The following is a 19,224-nucleotide window of genomic DNA, read 5'->3' as shown; positions in this document are numbered from 1 at the left end:
ATTGAGCCTTTGAATTTGAAGGTGGGGTTTTTCCTCGCCGCCTCCATTATCGCTTCCTTTTCCTGAAAGCGAAACATTTTAACTATTATATCCCTGGGAGGGTCTCCTTTCTTTGGTTTCGCTCTCAGGGCTCTGTGTGCTCTCTCCATCTGGAATCTACCAGCCTCTTTGTCTTCTGTAATGGTCTGAAACAGTTGCAGGAGGAAGTCTGGCAATTCCGGTGTAGTTATAGCTTCAGGAACCCCTTTCAGCCTTATATTGCACCGTCGACCTCTGTTTTCCAAATCTTCCAGTTTGTTGTAAATGTCAGTCATTTCTTGTTGGTGGGAGGAGATTTGTCTATGTAGGGTTGTGATTTCTTCCGTGACTATATCTTCCTTTTCTTCTAGGGTTTCCACTCTAGTCCCCATTTCTGAGATATCTTGTTTAATTTCCGTCAAGCTGCTGGTGACAGTGTTTTGTAATGTGTCCATCTTGTCTAGCATTTTATCAAAGATGTTGGTGATGTCTTGTTTAGATACTAGGTTTTGAAGGTCCGCTTTTGTTGCAGGAGTTGTATCCATAATGTTAGTTTGGAGTTCTGAATCTGAATCTGATTCCTCTTCTATTGGAGAGGACTCTCTATCTGGGGTTTTTCCCCCTTTAGTTGCTTTGAAGAAAGGGTGTTGTGTCGTAGCTTTAGATACTGAAGTAAGCTTACCCTGTTTTCTAGCAGACATTTTTTTAACTTTGAGATTTGAGAGGTGATTAAAGGGTCTCCAAGTCCCCCCCTAATATCACTAAATGTACAGTCCAATGTAGCAGGGGAGTGGGTGAAAGATCACAAAGCTAGAGATGTGGTGATGCGTGGCTGAACTGTATCTGTGGCTAGCTTACCACGTGGGTGGTATTTGTAGCGTGAGTGCTTCAAGCCCTATGAGCTCTGTCTGTGGCAGTGTAGTTGAAGGACCAGCTAATAGCTTGAATATATAGAGGTGTCTGTAGTAGATTACATGTGCAGTTTTAACACTCTGCAAACCTGTACTGTAATAAACCTAGTAGCTTTTTTCCCCCCCCCTGCTAGAAATCATTATCTCTGATCTACATCAATACCAAATCTGATTTATTTCCCCATCTCTGCTCCTTTAAGTATCCAGTGTGACTTAGAGTAGATCCCTCATTCTGTATTGCTGTGTTGCGCCGAGGTTTCAGGGCATCAAGCAAGAAGAAGAAAGTGTCAGGGAGTTTAGCGCTTATACATATGAGCTGCCCGTTTACTTGTGAGGGTGTGTATTGATATGGCCGGGAGCAGATCTACTCTTGCCTAACCCTCCGCTATTTGCAGAGTATAACAGTGTGACCGGGTGTCTCTCGGTGTGCAGGGAACAAGTGCACGGCTCCAGAATAGGTCTTACCCCGTTGCCGGGAACCTCCGTTGTGTCTGACTGTTGCTTCCTCTTAGAGAGCGCGGCACTGCTTTTAAGATGGCGGGTCTGTCTCTTCTGCCGTAAGTGGAAGTTGAATTCCGATCCTCCTACCTGGCATCTCTCTGTCCCAAGCAATGTGGAATGAAGCCCAGTGAGTTTAGAGGGGCTACCTCACAGTATGGAGCTCTTTCAGGGCATCGTTCACTAGCATAAAGGCACTTTATGTTCTTGTTATGCACAGAGCTCTGTGACTACACCGCCATCACAGTGCTCCTCCAGGCTCCGCACCCAGCCCAGTCCACTCAGCATTTTTAAAGGGACCGACAGGGGCTGTCATGGAGGAAAATCAAAATTTAAAGTTCTATATCCTGACACTATCACAGCTGCCCCACCACCCTGTCCACCCACAAGCCCAATTGAAGTGATCCAACCTAAAAGCCACAAAAACCGCACTATCAAATCAAGAAAATCTTTTTGTGTGATCCCTATTAGAAGACACGTTGTCTCCAAAGTACAGAGCAAAAACTCAAAATCCCAAGACTGTCCTATCAGAGCAATCCTATGCAATGCCAGATCAATAAAGAACAAAACAGCTATTATTTCCGACCTTATTGAAACATGCGAATTAGCATGCATCACAGAATCATGGTTAGATGAAAATGCAGGGCCTATTCTAGAGGCAGCTATTCCAGACAATTACACAGTGTTCCACCGCCCAAGACAAGATCGCAAGGGAGGCAGAGTTATGATCTGTGCAAAATCATCCTTAAATCCCAGACCAATATCAGTCCACAAAACCCAATCTTTTGAATGTGTAGCTGCCAGCCTCTCAATAGAGAGAGGATTCCGAATACTGCTAATATACAGACCCCCAGGAGATGGGAAGAGATTTCTTCAGGAACTCCCAGACCTTTTGGCTGGCTTAATCCTTGAACACCCCAGATGGCTTATATTAGGAGACTTCAACACTTGGATTGACAACACCCTATCCCTGCTTGGGCAGGATCTCCTCAGCTTGATGAGTACACTCGGCTTTACACAAATCGTCACCACTCCCACCCACAGAAAAGGTCATACACTTGATCTAGTGTTTCAGTCTGGACTAGAAGTGTCACCAGTAACTGTAAACCCAGTTACCTGGTCAGACCACCACTCCATTCACTTCTCCATTGTATCACAATCAACCAGACACCAGCCTCAGAACCTGGTCAAACACCGCTCATTAAAAGGGGTGACACCACTGGATGTAGCATCACATATGGATCTAAATGAACTAATGGGCACCTGCGAAGGCCCCAGCTCCTTAGTCCGACTCTACAACAAAACCATGAGAAAAACCCTAGAAAGCATTGCACCATCTCGCATGCGCACTGTCCAAACCCACAACAATGCACCGTGGTTTGATAGCTCCATCAGAGAAATGAAAAGAACAGGAAGTAAGCTTGAGAGAAAGTGGAGCAGAACACATGATCCAGAGGATAAAGCCGCTCTTACCAAACATCTAAATATATATCAATCCAAGATAACTCAGAAAAAATCTTCATTTTTATCACGCGAACTTCTTCAGAGACAAGATTTCCACAATCCGAACCGCTATCACAGCAGGCCAAACAGTTATACACCAGAACCACTACAATGGAATGCCAGATTGCCCCAGTTTATGGTCCACTTTTACAAATGTGGATATAAAAGAACTTAAAAACACCATACAAAAGTTGCACCCTACTACGTGTGACTTAGACCCTGCTCCAACTCAGCTCATATCTGGATGCATTGAAACACTCGCCCCAGTCCTCACAAAAATAGTGCAGTGTTCACTAAAAACAGGAGTCTTTCCAGATCCTCTAAAAGAAGCTGTGGTAAAACCACTCCTAAAGAAACCTTTATTAGACCCAGACTGCATGACTAATTACAGACCAGTATCCAACCTCCCATTTCTGGGTAAAATAATTGAAAAAGTAGTGGCAACTCAACTGGAAGCCCATCTATCACGCCTAAACATATTCAATCCTTTCCAATCAGGCTTCAGATGCCGCCACAGCACTGAAACAGCACTAGTCTGAGTGCTAAGTGATCTCCTCATGGCAAGAGACAAAGGTGATTACTCCATTCTAATCCTCCTGGATCTCTCAGCTGCATTTGACACCACTGACCATAGGATTCTAATAGAGCGCTTGCAGTACATCTGTGGTCTAGGAAGCACAGTCCTTAACTGGTTTAAATCTTTCTTCGCTGGTAGATCACAGAGAGTAATATCAGGATCAAGCTCATCAGCACCAACTGGCCTGCGGAGTTCCACAAGGAACTATCCTGTCTCCCATGCTATTCACAATTTACTTACTACCACTGAGGGACATCATTAACCGACATGGCCTAAGGTATCATTGTTACGCTGATGACACACAACTCTACTTCTCCTTTGCTCCAGATACTACAGACCCAGCATGCAGCATAAACAGTTGCTTAACAGACCTCATAGAATGGATGAATTCTAGCTGTCTCAAAGTGAACCCGGACAAAACAGAGTTACTCTTCGTGAGGGTACCCTGGGCATCAAAAATATCCCATGATCACCCAACTGGCCTGGAGCTTGGAGGCTCTGAACTTGTTAGTTCAGCAAAGGTACGAAACCTCGGAGTGCTGATTGACGCTGGACTATCTTTGAAACAGCAGATTTCCTTCGTAATAAAACCTGCCTACTTTAATCTGAAAAACATAGCCAGGATACAACACAAATAAATCGCAAATTATTATTATTATAATGGCTAAGCTATACCATCTAAATACCATAATTAAAATTAGAAGAATAAAGTACAGAGGCGACATCATGATTGCACATTTTAAACGATTATCCAAACGTGAATATAACTACATTGAAATGCTAAATTAGGAGCTAGACAATAGCATAAATATAAAGCAGGTAGGCATATGTTTCATATGTAGTCCTTACTATAAATATTGGATGATATATATGCATAAATTTGAAAATAAACGGCTATCCAGCTGTTAAATGGTCTAAAGTATGCAAAGAAGCAAAACACATTATATTATTGTTAAACTTGGTTAACCTTTTGGCATACTCCTAATCACATAGTGCAATTGGAGAAGAAGGCAGAGGGTGTGCTAGTGATCTGACTCAGAATCCATTAGACCTGACTTAAATAGCTGAAACCATGTTAATATGAGCTGGTGTGTATGTGACATAACTTACGTATCTCTATAGTTCAAATGATAAAAAATATTTGACCAACTCAGAAAATAAAGTGGAGTTTTAACCCTTAGTTCCAAGGGACAGCTATCTTATTCCTTAGGGTAGCTTATAATTATGTAACGGTCTGTTAAAGGATACAGACAGTGTATTGTCTAAGTGCAAAACAGTAGTGATCATATCAGTATAGTTTCAACTCTAACAAACCTGCCAATGAACAGTAGTAAAGAATATTTGCTCTATGTAAAAGGCAAAAGCAATAAGCAATCTCGCAGAGTGGCTCATCAAATAAGTTTAGACTATTAATGTCTGAAGTTTGACTAGTGCTCTGTGTCTCTGTCCAATGCCTTCCCTGTCATAGAGTCTTTGATGGCTGATCCAGGTGTGGATTGCCATAGGGACCAAAACTTAGCAGTTAATTAGCCAGAGAGACGACCTCAGCGGAATTGTCAATTTTTGCCTCCAGGGTCCCAACAAAAATTCAATAAAACCACATCACACGGGTCCTTGGGTGGTTGGGGAGATGATCTCTCATACAAAAACGATCCACTTTTATGTAAGATAGGCTGCATGGCAAAATAGTGAGCAATGTCTCCAGAGAAGCAGTGATCCCACCAGAGTTGGGGACCACCTGTGTTAGTATCAGACAGAAGTCCAGGGAGTTTAGCTCTCTGTGTGATGTACTGTTCTGTTAATAGTACCTAAAGAGTGAACTTGGCTCAATACTAGAAAAGGGTCCGTGTGTGAAGAGGGAGACCTAATGGATCTTTCTGATTCACTAGCGTGTGGACCAGTTATGGGATCTGAATGTTGTGTAACTATTTCACTTCCAGTCCCCACATTCACACAGTCAATTGTCACTGACGAAATTCTGATACTTCTTGCAATCTCCACCGGCTTATTACGATATGTAAGAGAAGGTGTATCAAATGCCTCCTCAATCTCTAGTAAAAATTGGTGTCTATGATATTCCAGGATAGCAGTGAATTCCAAGAGGAAGTCATACATATCTTGTAAAGCCACCCTTGTGCTACGCAAACAGCTTCAAAATGTGGTATGGTAGTTGTTAGGCTGTTAGCATAATAAAATATACTTGCTTAGATATAATGCAGTGAGAGATTGTTGCAATGCACAAAATGCCACATATAAGAAGTAAGAATAGCGGGGCAGCAAATCAATATCACACAAAGTCTCCTCAGGCAAACAGAAGCATACTCCACAGTATCACAAAGCATTTAAAGCGAATATGGAATAAACCAGCTTGCAACCCGTAAGGAAGTCCTTAAAATAAGCATTCCCTCCCTATGTAAGATAGGAGATGCGCAATTGGTCCTTTATGGCAGCACTGTGATTATGGCCTCAGGTTCCCCCCCTCTGCACACCCACAGACTCACTTTTACTGCCCTGTCAGGTACCCAGATAGTCTTCCATCTGATATAGCCACTACGGATTGCATCCAGAGATGCGATGCCCATCACTAGCCTCCCAGCATTATGTAACAGCACTAGGTATTTCTCGCGCCCTTAAAGGGACATTAAACACTTTGAGATGGTAAAATAAAATGATAAATTGTATATAATAAAACAACTCTGCAATATACTTTCATTATTTATTTTGTCCTCTTTGCCTGTAATTCCATTCTGAAATTGTGAGCTTTTCAGTTCCTGTTAGAAATGGAAGTGCAGAACACTGTTAAATCCAGCACAACCATTGGCTGCACACTCTAGTGACCTATTTATAACTGACTCTAATTGGCCACAGCAGAGAAGGTAACACAAGTTACAACATGGCAGCTCACAGTGTTTTATAGACACTAAAACTTTACACTTATTTTGTTACTTTTTAAACAACTAATGAAACTGGGAACTGACTCCGATAATGCTGAATTCTTGTTCCCTTCATCCCAGGGCACTCACATGTCCAAAAAAAAACAATTTTGTCGCGCTCAGAAACATATTTTTGGTCTCCTAAAGTGAACTTTAAAGAAGAGCCTCCATGAAAGTACGTCTTCTCTCATTGCTGGCTGACTCCGCCCCCCATTCCTCTTAATGCCTACAGGTCCCACTTTATGAGTTTTCAGCCACAAAACACCACACTTTCAAAGCCCAAACTCAGTGTCACATCTATTATTACACAGGTCAAACTGACACCCACACTTTATAACCATCAGAAGAGATAATGAACCACTACATGACCCTTCACCACTACCCCACAGCACATAAAGGTCCTTATATAAACCCGAACCACATTTCCCCCACTAACTGGAGCTATAACAGAAACAAATCTGCTTGTGTGTGTCTCACAATGGCCCAATATACTAGCAAATAAGCTTTAATATATATACACTCTCATCCTACACAAAGTTTTTTTTTAAATCTAATTTTCCGCCAAAAATTATATATTTTTTTAATTTCAGACATAGAAAATGTAATTTAATAAAATTACATTTTTTTTTAGCTGCTAGACAATGTTTCAAAGGGAATATAGTTATAATTTGCAAGAAAGATGTATATATTACCCACAATGCAACTGGCTGCTTCCAGATTAAAAATACTGTGGTAAACACACTGTATAATATTAGTTGTTTTTTTGTTTTGTTTTTTTATCTTTACAGGAAGCTATATTTTCCATCTTTTCAACATGTCACTTATTTAGACAGTAGTTCTTATGTGTGCCCATAACTAAAATGGTTAATTATTAAAGGGATATGTTTCAGTCTAATTATAAAAAGGGCTAAGTATTAGACGTTTTGAAAAATGTTACATCACTCACCCACTTCCATGAATTCAGTATCGTGAGTCATAGAACTCTGTTTTAACCTGTAGTGACCCAGTGGTAATTGTAACCCACAAGAACAATGTTCAAAATGGCTGTATGAGCCTCCTCATTGCACTAACCTGAGCAGATGGTGTGCAGCCAGTGAGACGACAGCTAATGGTGGGCACCTGTCTCTTGAGAAATAACAGAGAATGGTCTCTCTGTAGGATTGTATGCTCCTCACAGAACTGCAGTGACAAAATCTTGACAATGCAGGCAGAGTATAGACAAGAAGCCTCAGACACACCTTCCTCATCACTTAACTGCACAGAATGAGCAGATCCGTTGGAGTATGTTAAAGGGACAGTCTACACCAGAATTTTTATTGTTTAAAAAGATAGATAATCCTTTTATTACCCATTCCCCAGTTTTGCATAACCAACACAGTTATATTAATATACTTTCTACCTCTGTGATTACCTTGTATCTAAGCCTCTGCAGACTGCCCCCTTATCTCAGTGCTGTTGACAGACATGCAGTTTAGCCAACCAGTACAGACTCCTAAATAACTCCACGGGAGTGAGCTTAATTTTATCTATATGACACACATGAACTGGTACTGTCTAACTGTGAAAAACTTTCAAAATGCTCTGTGCTAGGAGGCGGTTTTCAACGGTTTAGAAATCAGTTTGAGGCTACCTAGGTTTAGCTTTTCAAAAATACCACCAAGGGAACAAAGCAAATTTGATAATAAAAGTAAATAGGAAAGTTGTTTACAATTCAAGGAAATGTGATGATAGACTGCGCTAGAAAAAGAGGGTATGGCTAGTGAGTTTGAAAGGGACTTCCTCTAAAGATCCCAAAGAAAGAGATAACATGCAAAGAGAAAACACACCAGCGCCTGAAATAGGCTGTAATACCCAAGAACCACAGAGTCAATTTATAGATAAAGAAAAATATATTTATTACTGGACTATATACATATCAATATGGGACACAAATAAAAGACTTTAGAAATCCTTGCTATAGCTAAAGGACTAAAATGGATACAGGTTGGCCAACCTTTTTAAAACTAATACTTCAACAATTAATAGGAATATCTATAAGTTCATATATAAAACATATATAAAAGCTTTGTATAAAAGTTATCTAGGCATAAAGGAGTAGATTTTAGCAGCACACAGCGATAAAACGTGATAGAACAAATGAATAAATATAGAATAAAAATAGCTAAACAATGGATTAGGGATCTATGCACAGAACACTAACAAACCTAGAAAAAATAATATATAACATCCACTTCTGATCGTGGGTTAAATCAATTCAGGATACGAGTCTATAAGTCTGTATTATTATTTGTTCAAGTAACAGATTACTTCAATGAATGACAGACGGATTAAACCTATAAGTTCTTGTTAACCCGTTTGAAGTGCAGCTGAAAGGTACCTTTAACGTAGATTATCCAGTTATGGTCTTCTAATATGAAAACAATGTGTTTCCTTTAATAGAGGCTAAGCAAGGGAATCCTTCCAATTTATCCAAAGAAAGCCGATCGTGAAGCCGGTTAGATCTTCTTGGCGTTCTCCCGCTGTGAACCTGCAGAGTGCGCGCCTTCTCCTGAAGGGGCTCTGATTGGTCCTGGCTGTTTTGGGGGGAGTTACCGCTCTCGATCAGGATACCGGCTCTTACGGCTACAGTGGTATGTGATGTCCAAGACGTCCTATGCGTCCAATGCAATCTCCTTAGGTTGGAAAAGTGTAGCAGCAACGCGTTTCAACTGAGAGAACTCAGTCTTTGTCAAGCTGCTTTTCCTTAGCTATGTGGGGTTTAAGTAGCCCCTAACAATTAACTATTAGGCGGACAATAATCATTCAATTAGCAAAGGTGACATTATTTTAATAAGTAAAGGCATATTGCATTGGAATAATCTGATAAAAAATAAAAAAATATAAACTTGTGATAAGTAAAGGCATATTAATCTGATAAAACAAAATATGATAAAACAAAATATATCCTTAGGCTAGAATAGTAATGCATTTTGCTGAAATAGGGATTTTCTTATATATAAATATTAGTCTAACTAAAAGTTACTCGCTATGGCAAGAATAGAACAAAAAGATACTCGCTTTGGGGAGAATAGAACAGTATTAGAATTTAATATACCAAGTGGTGAGCGTATCAAGTTTTGAGCGCTTAATAAAATACAAAGAAATAGTTGATATAGACTTAATGAGAATGTTAAGAAAGCGTCTTTTAATAAATAAATAAATAAATAAATATGTCAATAAGGGGATATTCATTATGAAGTGGAATAGTTAACTTCAAGTATATTTAGTGGGTATTTTGGCTCAGGAGTTTAAAAAGCAATTAAGATTAAAATCTAAATTTAACCCTTCTGGTTTTAGTGTTCGGAGTTCAAATATCCATTTTGCCTCGTTTTGCAATAGTGAGACAAATTGCCTCCTCTTTTCTTTTCATTTATTTTGGCTATTGCTGCGAAATTAAAGAATTTTAAGTTATTATTACAGCAAGTCCTAAAGTGTTTTGCCACTGGGAGGTCTTTATTTCTATCTTTTTCTGAATTTTCAATGGAGTTTATATGTTCCCTAATTCTCTCTCTTATTGTTCTCTCCGTCTCACCTATATACTGTTTCCCGCATTTTTTACAAGTTATCAGATAGATAGCATTGATATCAATGCATCTTATAGTCTCTTTTATTGTGTAGTTTTTCTTTGTATTTGTTGATGTAAAACTTTTTGTTTTTTTTGGCATATTTGCATACCTTGCATGTTAGGCATGGATAAAAGCCTTGTAGTTTTTCCCCAAGTAAATCTCTGGTAGATTTGCAGGCATTTTGTTTATAAGTTGGGGCTAATTTACTTTTTAAGTTTTTAGTTTTTTTGTATACAAATTTGGGATTATTCGGTAATACTGTCCCTAAGTGAGGGTCAGACTTCAGGATTTTCCAATGGGCTTTAATGATTTTTTTCTAATTTATGCCTATCTTCACTAAACTCAGTGATAAAGGGTAGAAAAATTTCTGTTGTTGTAGAGGCATCTGGAATAGTTTCTTTTGTTTTATATTGTAGGATATATTTTCTTTAATCTTAATTCTTTCTGTTTCTATTTTGTCTTCAGAATATCCTCTTTCAATAAATTTATTCTTTAGTGTTATGGACTGACTTTCAAAGTCACTATCATCTTTACAATTTCTTTTTAATCTCAAGAACTGTCCTTTTGGGATATTATTTTTCCATTTCTGTAGGTGACAGCTTGTTTCGTGGATAAAATTGTTAGCATCGACTTCCTTGAAGTAGGTTTTAGTTGTAACAGTATTGTTTTTTATGCTAATTTCCAAATCTAGATAATGGACATTTTCTTTGCTGATATCGGCTGTGAATTTTAGATTAAGATTGTTATCGTTCATACTATTTAGGCACTCTAGTAATAGATCATTACTTCCCTTCCAGATAATAAATAAATCATCTATATATATTTTATAGACAATTATGTTATTTTTAAAGGGGCTATGATTAATTGTCTATAAAAGATATATAGATGATTTATTTATTATCTGGAAGGGAAGTAATGATCTATTACTAGAGTGCCTAAATAGTATGAACGATAACAATCAATCTAAAATTCACAGCCGATATCAGCAAAGAAAATGTCCATTATCTAGATTTGGAAATTAGCATAAAAAACAATACTGTTACAACTAAAACCTACTTCAAGGAAATCGATGCTAACAATTTTATCCACGAAACAAGCTGTCACCTACAGAAATGGAAAAATAATATCCCAAAAGGACAGTTCTTGAGATTAAAAAGAAATCGTAAAGATGATAGTGACTTTGAAAGTCAGTCCATAACACTAAAGAATAAATTTATTGAAAGAGGATATTCTGAAGACAAAATAGAAACAGAAAGAATTAAGATTAAAGAAATAGAAAGAAAAGATATCCTACAATATAAAACAAAAGAAACTATTCCAGATGCCTCTACAACAACAGAAATTTTTCTACCCTTTATCACTGAGTTTAGTGAAGATAGGCATAAATTAGAAAAAATCATTAAAGCCCATTGGAAAATCCTGAAGTCTGACCCTCAGGGACAGTATTACCGAATAATCCCAAATTTGTATACAAAAAAACTAAAAACTTAAAAAGTAAATTAGCCCCAACCTATAAACAAAATGCCTGCAAATCTACCAGAGATTTACTTGGGGAAAAACTACAAGGCTTTTACCCATGCCTAACATGCAAGGTATGCAAATATGCCAAAAAAACAAAAAGTTTTACATCAACAAATACAAAGAAAAACTACACAATAAAAGAGACTATAAGATGCATTGATATCAATGCTATCTATCTGATAACTTGTAAAAAATGCGGGAAACAGTATATAGAGACGGAGAGAACAATAAGAGAGAGAATTAGGGAACATATAAACTCCATTGAAAATTCAGAAAAAGATAGAAATAAAGACCTCCCAGTGGCAAAACACTTTAGGACTTGCTGTAATAATAACTTAAAATTCTTTAATTTCGCAGCAATAGCCAAAATAAATGAAAAGAAAAGAGGAGGCAATTTGTCTCACTTACTATTGCAAAACGAGGCAAAATGGATATTTGAACTCCGAACACTAAAACCAGAAGGGTTAAATTTAGATTTCAATCTTAATTGCTTTTTAAACTCCTGAGCCAAAATACCCACTAAATATACTTGAAGTTAACTATTCCACTTCATAATGAATATCCCCTTATTGACATATTTATTTATTTATTTATTAAAAGCCGCTTTCTTAACATTCTCATTAAGTCTATATCAACTATTTCTTTGTATTTTATTAAGCGCTCAAAACTTGATATGCTCACCACTTGGTATATTAAATTCTAATATTGTTCTATTCTCCCCAAAGCGAGTATCTTTTTGTTCTATTCTTGCCATAGCGAGTAACTTTTAGTTAGACTAATATTTATATATAAGAAAATCCCTATTTCAGCAAAATGCATTACTATTCTAGCCTAAGGATATATTTTGTTTTATCATATTTTGTTTTATCAGATTAATATGCCTTTACTTATCACAAGTTTATATTTTTTTATTTTTTATCAGATTATTCCCATGCAATATGCCTTTACTTATTAAAATAATGTCACCTTTGCTAATTGAATGATTATTGTCCGCCTAATAGTAAATTGTTAGGGGCTACTTAAACCCCACATAGCTAAGGAAAAGCAGCTTGACAAAGACTGAGTTCTCTCAGTTGAAACGCGTTGCTGCTACACTTTTCCAACCTAAGGAGATTGCATTGGACGCATAGGACGTCTTGGACATCACATACCACTGTAGCCTTAAAAGCCGGTATCCTGATCGAGAGCTGTAACTCCCCCCAAAACAGCCAGGACCAATCAGAGCCCCTTCAGGAGAAGGCGCGCACTCTGCAGGTTCACAGCGGGAGAACGCCAAGAAGATCTAACCGGCTTCACGATCGGCTTTCTTTGGATAAATTGGAAGGATTCCCTTGCTTAGCCTCTATTAGAGGAAACACATTGTTTTCATATTAGAAGACCATAACTGGATAATCTACGTTAAAGGTACCTTTCAGCTGCACTTCAAACGGGTTAACAAGAACTTATAGGTTTAATCCGTCTGTCATTCATTGAAGTAATCTGTTACTTGAGCAAATAATAATACAGACTTATAGACTCGTATCCTGAATTGATTTAACCCAAGATCAGAAGTGGATGTTATATATTATTTTTTCTAGGTTTGTTAGTGTTCTGTGCATAGATCCCTAATCCATTGTTTAGCTATTTTTATTCTATATTTATTCATTTGTTCTATCACGTTTTATCGCTGTGTGCTGCTAAAATCTACTCCTTTATGCCTAGATAACTTTTATACAAAGCTTTTATATATGTTTTATATATGAACTTATAGATATTCCTATTAATTGTTGAAGTATTAGTTTTAAAAAGGTTGGCCAACCTGTATCCATTTTAGTCCTTTAGATATAGCAAGGATTTCTAAAGTCTTTTATTTGTGTCCCATATTGATATGTATATAGTCCAGTAATAAATATATTTTTCTTTATCTATAAATTGACTCTTTGGTTCTTGGGTATTACAGCCTATTTCAGGCGCTGGTGTGTTTTCTCTTTGCAAGTTGTTTACAATTGCATGCCCTATCTGAATCATTAATTTTGACTAGACTGTCTCTTTAAGCACCAACTGCCACTTTAGTTTTTTTCTGCAGCCAGCCAATCAGGATTGAGAGCCATGTTGCAGTAGCTAATCAGCAGTGAGGAAGTTGCTATAGTAACCTGCAGCTTCTACTTCATAATAGATATTAAAGGGACATTCCGGTCAAAATTTAAATGCACATAGATTAATTACATATTTGAATAGAAACATATTTGCAATATACATGTATTGGCAAAAATGCTTCTAGTATTAGTTATCACTGTTTTAGTGTTAGCATTTTTCTCTGCACGTGCATGTGAAGCATAGCTAGATATTCTCACTGCACCTACATTTTAAATATTTAGGCTTGTATCATGTCAGCAATTAACAAATTGAGACATTATCAGATGGTACATGAATGTTAGGCTGTCTGAGCAAGTCCTGTGTTTAAAATGCTGGTGCATGGTGCATACTTAAATACTCTTTTGAAACAGCTATAACTTTTATTCGAAGCATTTTTGCTAATGCAGGTATATTACAAAAATGCTTCTGTTCAATACTGAAATGCATCCATGTGGTTTCCAATTTTGGCTGGAATATCCCTTTAAGTTTATAATATTAATAGATATTGATATTATTAGTAAACCCTACTGCATAATTAAGTAAATGTACATTAATAGTTCATTTGCTAGATATTTTCTGCCTCTAAAGAGTGACACAAGCACAATCCTGATCCTATGTATTTCTCACATTGGTCCTAAAGTTATATACAAGCAAACATCTTTTACTCACTTCTTTTTTTAAGTGGGACCAGCTGTCTAGTTTTCAGACATTTCGGTTTTAAGCATATATTGCTGTTTCTCTTTTGTTTGTTTGTTTTTAATCAGATCAGAGTGATTTTAAAATGCAGTAACACTGTAACAAATCCATAACAGCTTTAAAGGGATATGAAACCCAAAAGTTCCTTTTGTGATTGAGACAGAACGTACCATTTTAAAAAAAGTTTCCAATTTACTTCTTATATCAAATTTTCTTTGTTCCCATGATATTCTTTGTTGAATAGATACATATCTTGGCCTCTGGAGCACTGCATGGCAGGATATAGTGCTGCCATCTAGTGCTCTTGCAAATGGATAACCTTCCTGCAAAACTGCTGCTATATAGTGCTCCAGAAATGGCCAGCTCGTAAGCTTTACGTCCCTGTTTTTCATCAAAAAATACCATAAATTGATAATAGATGTAAATTAGAAAATTGTTGGATTTTATGTCCCTTTAAGATATATAAAGGTGAAAATGTAAATGTACATGGGTGTGTTTATATGTTAAATAGAGCATTTTTGCAATATACTTTCATTAGCAAAAATGCCTTTAATAAAAGGTATTACCGTTTTTTCAACAGCATATGCACATATGTTATGAGTGCCCCGTGTATCAGCATTCAAACACCACAGCTTCTCAAAGAGTCAGTATTGGTTTGTATGATATAAAGGAAGTCGTATCTTTATCATATGATCCCACAAGATCTATACAAGGGAAACTTTGGTCTATTCTAGATGATGGTTTAGAATATGGTTATTTGGACAAAAATACCTTTGATTATTTATGTGTAGAACATCCTAAGGTTCCTATTTTTTATCATCTACCTAAAACTCAAAAAGGTCTAGATAATGTCCAAGGTAGACCTATAATCTCAGGTATAGGCTCGATTTTAGAACCATTGTCAGAGTGGGTGGACAGCATTTTACAACCTATGGTTACAAAATTGTCAAGCTATCTAAAAGACGCAACACATGTGTTAAATATATTCGAAGAATTCATCTGGAATGATAATTATAGCTGGCTGACAATTGATGTAATCTCTTTGTACTCATCTATACCTCACGAATTGGGCTTAAGAGCCATTGAGTATTTTCTGGATTGTGAACACTGTTATGGTGATGGTTTCAAACATTATTTATTAGAGGTCATTAGATTTCTATTGGAGAACAATTATTTTATGTTTGAGAGGGTTTTCTACGTGCAGAGAAGAGGGACTGCTATGGGCGCAAAATTTGCACCCTCCTTCGCCAACCTCTTTATGGGGTGGTGGGAGGGGTCCCTGTTCTCTGCAGATGGAAACCCCATCACCAATGAGATCGTCATATATAGACGATTCATAGATGACCTGATATTGGTCTGGAAAGGTGGTGAAAACAAAGCCAGGTTATTTGTTGAGTATTTAAATAACAGTCAATTTGAAATCAAAGTAACATCTGAATGGAATGAAACAAAAGTTTGTTTTCTAGACTTGATATAAGAGGCAGATATTTCTAAAAAGGTTTTATTATAACCAAACTTTTAAAATGCCAAATAAAATAAAATAATTTTTTAAATTTTAAACCGCCTATTTCCATTTTTTGAATAATTTTGCAACTCATGGGTTTGAGGCACCTGTTCACAAGGCGGTTTTTCTGTGACGTCAGTTTGTGGAGACCTGAAGCACCTATGGAGGCGTCGACTGGTTGTTTGCGCAGCCGGACATGAGATCGCTGCTTGGATTCTAAGACAGCTGTAAGTCGAAAGTTGAAGTGCCAAAAGACGAGAGCAACAGTTGTGTAAGTATGGTCCAAATTTGAATGTAAAAAGGACTACTCAGAGGAATCTTTAGAGCACGTTTATCGACAATCTGAGGAAAGCTGTGAAAATTGAAGGTAAGCGGCGGATATTTACTTACCTATGGGAAGTGTATATACTTATGAAAGTACTGCAATCCCCTTTTAAAGAGAAAAAAAGAGGGGAAAAGAATTCCTGGCAATCCTGCTAAAACAATAACGCTAGTAGGTTTCCATAGTGGTCTCCCGGTCTGATTAAAAAGAGCTATTTATCTTTAAGAGGACATCATATTCATATTTTTTCTACAAAGGAAGTCTTCACTGGCACAAAACCCCACTGGTGTTTGAATGCTAGTGCACACCACTAACAGCATATGTGCATATGCCACTGAAAAACAGTAATAACATTTTTTTTCTAATGGAAGTTTGTTGCAAAAGTGCTTCTATTTTATATTGAAATCCATTAATACACAATTCAATTTTGACCTTTTTATCCCTGTAAATGTACTTCGAAGACCATGTACTTAGCAGCGTGAGCTGCTTTGCAGCACTTGCGGGGGAGGTTCACACATTACAGCCTGTCTCCCACTATGTAAAATGCAACAGTCATTATACCGCTGTTTCGTACAATCTCAGCCACCTAGAGAGAAATCAGCAGGCCCTTCTCGCACATGATTGGTCATGTTAGGGAAAGGGGTGGCATTACACGCTCTCTTGAGTGTGTAATGATAAATACAAACAGTGGACAGTTCCGCTGCCTGTATGCCGCAAATGCATGTGGACAAGTTCTCATGTTGATAACCTTATTCACATACAGTTTAATACATGTGGCCCTGTATTTTTATTTTATCTTATAAAGGAAATGGATGACCAGTTGGCAATGTCATAAAAAATAGAAGTAAGGACAACAGATGATTGTCAAGGAAAGGAAGCAAATTGGGTAGCACTAATGTCTTGTAAAAATGTGGATATTTTTCTCAACCATATGAATGGGTACAATTAAAAATATTTGTAAATATATATATATGTTACTCTAAAGGGAGGAACGGCTTCAAAACGTAAAATTGACTCTGTTCAATAATGATTAATTTTTGTTTTTTTCAAGATAATCGCTTCCTGTGTCAGCCAACAAGTATATAAACCGCACTTTTGTTTTTAGCCAGTTGTGACTAGGGTTGCCACCTCAGCCATGTTTTCCTGGACACTTCTAAGTGACACATGCTGCAGGGTGTGCAGGAAGGAACATGTATTGTGTTTCTGGACAGCTCTATTTATATTACTCCCCATAGGAAATATTAGACAAATATATTTTCATTAATAAAGAGAAGAGCTACCAAGGCGAGTACCTCAGAGGAATAACGTGAGCTAGTAATGGGCATCTTTGTCCCTTCCCTTACACAGGAGCAGGTGCAACCGATTACAATATGGTTATAGTGTTGTCCTACTAGGAGCTGTGATTTCTGTAAGCTTTTTTAGCAGAAGATGTAGACTGCTAGAGGAGACCTTTAAGAGAATTGTAATTCACAAATAAAATCAATAACACACTAATTAATAAGAGAATGTAATATTTGTATTAGTGAGCCTTGATAAGGATGTGTTTAAACTCAATTTATTTTCTTTCATGCTTCAGATAGAGAATGAAATTTTAAACAACATTCCAATTTACTTCTATTATTTGTATTTGTATATATTATATTTGTTTCATTCTTTATGTATCCTTTCTTGAAGAAATAACAATGCACATAGGGGAGCCAATCACAGAAGGAATCTGTGTGCAGCCCCCAATCAGCAGCTACTGAGCCTATTTAGATATGTTTTTCAACAAATGATAAAAAGAGAATGAAGCAAATTAGATAATAGAAGTACATTGGAAAATTGTTTAAAACTTCTCTTTCTAAATCAGAACAAAATTGGGTTTCATGTCTGTTTAAATACATAGGTAAACTCCGGCTCAGGAGCTTGCAGTTACACTCTGACCTTTATATCTATCACAGTAATGCAAAAGGTTGGTAGCTGCTTGCTATTCCACTGGGACATCACAAAGTACATGGGGCCTAGTTATCAAGCCGTCAACCTCAAATACGCTGGAATTCCGCAGCGTATTTGTGGCGAGGCTGATTCGCCTTAGTTATCAAAGGCTCGAGACCGGCAAAAGTAGAATTTTGTGACGTAAACTTCGATCCGCCGGACTCAGTCCGACACAGATCGATTCTTACGTCACTCCAGATGTTCCGCACACAAGTGCGGCACAATCTCACTACTTTTGCTAGTTATCAAAAAACTAGCAGGTACGCTCGGCACTTTTACGGCCCAGCGTACCTGGTTTTCAAAGCGCCAGCCTGGAGGCGGCGGATCCCATAGGAATCAATGGGAGTCTGACCATAGCGAAAGTACAAGTTTGCTGCTGACAGACATCCCATTGATTCCTATGGGAGCTGTCTACACCTAACACCCTAACATGTACCCCGAGTCTAAACACCGCTAATCTGACCCCCCCTACACCGCCGCAACTACATAAAGTTATTACCCCCTAAACCGCCGCTCCCGGAGCCTACCGCAAGCTACTCTATACATATTAACCCCTAAACCGCCGCTCCCGGAGCCCACCGCAACTATAATAAATGTATTAACCCCTAAACCGCCGCTCCCTGAACCCGCCGCAACCTATATTAAATGTATTAACCCCTATCCTGCCCCCCCTACACCGTCGCCACCTATAATAAATTTATTAACCCCTAATCTGCCCCCCCTACACCATCGCCACCTATAATAAATTTATTAACCCCTATCCTGCCCCCCACTACGCCGCCGCCACTGTAATAAAATTATTAACCCCTAAACCTAAGTCTAACCCTAACGCCCCCCTAACTTAAATATTAATTAAATAAATCTAAATAAATTAACTCTTATTAACTAAATGAATCCTATTTAAAACTAAATACTTACCTTTAAAATAAACCCTAATATAGCTACAATATAAATAATAATTATATTCTAGCTATCTTAGGATTTATATTTATTTTACAGGTAACTTTCAATTTATTTTAACCATGTACAATAACTATTAAATAGTTA

This window comes from Bombina bombina, chromosome 3, assembly GCF_027579735.1.
Source record: "Bombina bombina isolate aBomBom1 chromosome 3, aBomBom1.pri, whole genome shotgun sequence".
Taxonomy (NCBI): domain Eukaryota; kingdom Metazoa; phylum Chordata; class Amphibia; order Anura; family Bombinatoridae; genus Bombina; species Bombina bombina.
This window is presented reverse-complemented; position numbering follows the sequence as displayed.